At 40.9% G+C, this 5372-nt stretch overlaps 2 non-coding genes across 2 annotated transcripts; both read right to left on the reverse strand.

Annotated features, from left to right (window-relative positions):
• Positions 1 to 1797: 1797 nt before the first annotated feature.
• trnat-cgu (transfer RNA threonine (anticodon CGU)) lies at positions 1798 to 1869 on the reverse strand. The gene has a single exon. It is a non-coding gene; the product is annotated as a tRNA-Thr (tRNA).
• A 2538-nt stretch (positions 1870 to 4407) lies between these two features.
• On the reverse strand, positions 4408 to 4480 carry trnak-uuu (transfer RNA lysine (anticodon UUU)). The gene has a single exon. It is a non-coding gene; the product is annotated as a tRNA-Lys (tRNA).
• Between the last annotated feature and the right edge of the window lie 892 nt (positions 4481 to 5372).

Genomic DNA, 5372 nt, shown 5'->3' on the forward strand with positions numbered 1-5372 from the left:
TGGTTCCATAAAATCTGGTATACGGAAAAGAAAGCGTTGATAAATACAAGTGTCTTTTAATACACTGTTTGCTGTGCTCTTGAGGATCCTTGTGATATTTTAAGCTCTAGTTGAATGATAGGTGTCGCATTTTAAATCATTTTTGTAGTTAGAAATTATGAAACGCCCTGTTAAAAGCAAGGAAGTTTTTATGCCCGTTGAAGTAAAACAAAATGCCTGACAAAGTATGGCTTGGACAGATTCCAAGTGCTTGTACAAATGTGCTAAAGAAATTATACTTTGAGTATACAGCTTGTCCAAAGTCATCCATTATTAATACTATTAGTAATATCTTCAGTAAAGGCTTTGATGCATAAATATTTCTGATAAAGGTAGGTTGTGTACTTTTGTCCAACAGAGCAATCTTGCTTTCATAAAATATACCAACATTTTAATGACTGATGATTAACATGCTGTAATACACAGTTCAAAATTAAAGGCTCAAATGCTGTACATGAGAGGTTAAGCTCCCCCTGGCGGTTTTACAAGGCGACGCCGGATAGTTAACCACGTGACACCACGTTAACTGCGTTATACCGCGTGATACTGCGACACGCCCACCGGGGTATGCCGCGAAATACCTCACTCATTTTGAATGGCTGCATCTGTACGAAGCTTTTTTCTGTCCGTTATGTTTTTGCTAAGTAGTTTCTCCGTTTTCCTCGTACTGTGATTGTCAGCGAGCACAACAAGACTGAAACAGTGTAAAGGCAGGTAAAAAAGACAGGGTAAAACGCCTGACTGTCGGGAGTGGGATTTGAACCCGTGCCTCTATTTGGAGAGCGAAACACAAAGCTTAAAAGACACGAATCTGTGAATTTGCCGTTTTAAACCGGTCCACTATCCTGAAGAAATGGGTGCTGATTGCACCAGTTGCATCCGATTTTCCGTAACTTTAGGACGATTGATACGACTGGACGAACACAATTTGAGGCGTTTAGCATGACATGGAAAACGGTACCGGAGCATTCGGGTCCGGACTACCAGACTCAGAAACAGTTTTTACCCCCGCACTATCAAACTATTAAACTCCCAGCCTCTCTCACTCTCACCTATGATCTGAACCTCACAGTGCCTTCTTTCTTACCAAAAACCCAAACGCACATTGAAAATCTACCTCTACCATACATGTCAAAAGCTCACTCCCCATCATTTCTATCCCTTTATTTCATTCTTTTGATGCATGTTTTTGCACGTAACCTGTTACCTTTTTGTTGTTTTGCACACTGCCTGTTGTTTTTTGCACATCGCCTGTTGTCTCTGTCTTTCTTTTGTTTTACAATTATATTGTTGTTGTGTTTTTTTCTTTGTACTACTTATGTCCGAGAGCTAGCTAAATAGCATTTTGTTATACCATATACCTGTGTATGAGTATAATGACAATAAACTTGAACTTGACAGCCTTGCAGGCAGTATATTATTTTATCGTTTACTCGTTTAAAAAAACACGGTCTTCTCGTATCTAAGTCAGAATTTTTGTGCTTTCGAATGTTACTTCCAACCTGGACTGACAGCTCACCCGATCTGTTTGTGATCAGACCATGAAGTGAGGGGCTGTACCAAGCGCACGTTCCTTCCCAATGCTGAGGCGATCATTCGGAAGATGGGTGTGAAGAGAAACAAGCTTTGTCGACTAAAAAACAAGGCAGGATATACAAGAATACTAATCACTGGCGACAGTTATGTTCTCTTACTATTGAGACCCCTACATTGCGAGTTTTTTTAAGACTTTGGAACTAAAGCAGTGACAGATGAAACAGGCACAGGTGGGGTTTGAACCCACAATCGTCGGTTTACGAGACCGACGCCTTACCACTTGGCCACCACGCCTTCAAGAAAACATGGGAATAATGTTGTTCAAATTATTTTTTTCTGAATCTGGTTTACATCGCCTGGAGGCAGCAACAACAATAAAAGGGATACTTGTCCTTAAACTCGGACGTGATGTTCTGCAGACATGTGCATAATGTCCTGTTTTCTTACAGTGTAGACATTTTGCTGTTCACGCTCCGCATTCATCTGCTTTGTGCGTTGTTAGTCCGCACCTGTAACATGTAATGTCAGCCGTCCCCTGTTCTTCTATTTCTCTAGCATGACTGCGTCCTGCTGCTCGGCTTTTATTTGTAAAGTTTGAGCGAGCGTCCCGTTCAGTGTCACTGTGGTCAGAAAGCATTCTTGATTCTGCTTGAGCTGCTTCATGAATCTAGAGACTGTAAGAGCTCTTTCTAAAGTCAGCCCTTCCTCCTGCAGCAATTTATAGTCTCTTATGTGCACATTTTCCACAGGTTGATCTCTTAACATGTCAGTTTCCAATACTCCAAAGTCACAAGATTTAGCCAGTTCTCTTAGTGCAGTCACAAAAGCATCAACAGATTCGTCCTGAGACTAAGTTCTCTGCCTAAATTTATGCCGTTCCAAAACCACATTTCTCCGCGGTGTAAAGTAAGCGTCTAAGGCAGATACAGTCTGTTCATATGTAGCTTTTTCTCCAGGGAGTGTGGCGAAAATCCGCTGCACGGGAGCCCCGATACAGTGCAGTAATGTAGCACGTCTCACGGCATCCTGAGCTTCTTTAGATCCACTGGCTATTTAAAAAAATCTGTACGACTCCATCCATATCTTGTATTCCGTATACAAATCCGGAGCTCCGAGGTTCAGTAGAAGCGGTGGAAAAAGCTGGGCATAAGCAAAGCTTCTCGGCGCGGCTGCCATATCTTCCATGGCGCAAGCTAAACGAAAAGTCCGAAAATTCAAAAGTTCGTTTCTACCAGCAAGAGAACTAAAATCTGCAGTTTTCTGCTCGCTTTGAGTCCGTCAAGCACTCATCTCTCGTCGCCATAAATGTTGTGTATCTTAATAAAGAGACATTTTTATATTATTTTAACTATTTTTTTAACTACACAGATCACGCCCTTACACCATATATTCCTGCCTTCTACTCTCTCGTTCTGTTGTCTCGCGATGTCTACTCACTAGACTACATTTAGCATGACTTCTTGTTGCAGTTGAGCTCAAAGCTGGAGATGATCTCCATATTCTACCGCACTAACTAGTCCGAAACGTAGTACACAGTACACACTTTTTAAGTGAAGTCAGGTTGTTAAAAACTTAAACCAGCGCCCTGTCACAGAAACGTACCCCGGTCTCCCGCGCAACAAGCGGGGGTACTCAGCACTATACTAACGAGGAGCGCTTGTCTGCAGCTGAGCGTCAGCTCTGTTTACTGTCAGCAGTCATTTCCTCAATTCCAAAGACTTTTTCACCTGCTCTCAGCTTTTAAAGACGGCCATAAACTCTCAAGAAGTAATTCATGTCAGTTTGAAGTCTGTTTCTGTTGTCTCAGTTCTTGATAAAGAAAAGCCGTGTGTGGGAGACTCCCTCTCTGAAGAAGTGTGCCGTCACCCTGCGAGGGAGAAGAGCCATCAATCACCGAGGCAGCCACTGAGACAGTTAACATTAAACACGTGAATTGCGAGATGTTGTGATTTTTTTCCCGCTTAAGGCTTCTATCGTTTCTACTCTAACGAGAAAGACCTCTTTATTAGAAGTGAGATTTTAACAAACGTCTCCAGGGTTAACTGCGACCTGAACGCAACGCCTTAGACCACCAGCCATCTTGCCTGTGGTACTTATAATGAAGTATATATTTTATTTCTTTCTACTCGTTGATAAAAAAAGTGAAATTATGTAATTAGGGATATGTCTTTTTTTCCATGGGGAAAACTAGCCCGAGCAAATGTAAAGTTTAGAGCAGCGCTCAATAAAAATGATCAGAACCCGAAAGCGCTTCTTATGCGGATCAATATATTCCGATACCAATGGTTCTGCAGAAGAAATAAGAAAAGCCGAACTCAAAGCACTGTGGTGCCATTACGGGTACTCTGTCTGCAGCTGCTTTAAGATCTACTCACACCGTGTTGCCATTAAGGCTACCTATTTAAAAAAAAACACTTATCGTCACCTTTTTGAACGTGATTGTTCGACACCCGTTAAATCTCAACCGAGGTTTCTTGAGAGATCGTTCAGCGAGCGAGTAATAAAAAACTACTTCGCTTCCAACCTCTGCTGTCACTGTAAACTCGGACGTGATGATGTGCAGTGTGCCTTTCCTCTTGTCGTATTCAAGAGTACTCACTGTGTGAGCTCCTCACTGCGTGTTCTGTACTCTACTGTGATTTAATTTAGATGATTACGTGGAGTAGAGTGACAAGATCTACTTGAACATTTTCGGTTTGTGAAATGAAACACTAAATACACTACTATAAATACAAGTAATGGACATTTAAAATAACCACAGTACAGCTAGAAGAGTGAAAGATAAAAGACTATTTAGAATGACATTCACAATAGACTTAAGAACAACACAACCGCCTGAACAGGGACTTGAACCCTGGGCCGTCAGATTAAAAGTCTGATGCTCTACCGACTGAGCTATCCGGGCTCTGAAAAAAAGTCGACACTGTCGGGATCCTCGCAAGTCACGTGTCTCTTGTGCCGAAGAGCAGTCATACCTGACCCGTCTGGAATGACCACTGACAGACTTTATCCAGAAGCGACGGCACCACTCCCAGTAGAATGAGTGAGAAATACAGCATGACATGGGTAGTTAAGGGGCTCCCACAATCCATCTTTCCTCACATTACTGTTTTTTTTCAATAGCATTTTGACCTTTTTTCACATTCAGATTTTTTTCACATTTAATAAAATCTTTTAATCAACAACATTAAAAAGAAAACAAATGGAACATTTTTTTGGAACAATAATTAAAAAAAAAACTTTCAATGCCTTGGTTGTATACGTGTGCACACCCTTTATAAAGGGAGTTGCAACAGTGCTGAAATTTAAAGAGCATTTCTGTAGAGAAAACAGCATTTTTTCTGCCTTGATGTTAAGTTTAGGGAGCCTGTCTTTTAGAAATTCTATTTCTTAACACCTTGCACAGCCTCTCGACAGACTAACAAATATTTTTTGGAGAAATTGGCTCACACACCGGAAGACACTAACGTTTATCTACGTTAGAGTATGTGAATAACAGTTTAACCGAAAAAGTTTGCAATTGTGATTTTGTTAAAATTCCATAAATCGTCTATCAACAGTTAGAAATTATTAAGAAATTGTTTTATTTCATAAACTGTAAGACAATTAAGAGAGTTTATAGGTCATATCCGTCGCTTATGTTCTTTTAACTCTAGCGTTCAGGATCCAAACCCAGGTGCGGACGGTTGTGTTTCTTGAATCTCTTGTAATCATCAAAAGTCGATGTGTAGTCCTTCAGTACTTTCTCGAGTTGTGCCATGGATATTTTATACGATCAATACTTGTCATGCTCTTTT

This window comes from Atractosteus spatula, chromosome 10, assembly GCF_055471065.1.
Source record: "Atractosteus spatula isolate fAtrSpa1 chromosome 10, fAtrSpa1.hap1, whole genome shotgun sequence".
Lineage (NCBI taxonomy): Eukaryota > Metazoa > Chordata > Actinopteri > Semionotiformes > Lepisosteidae > Atractosteus > Atractosteus spatula.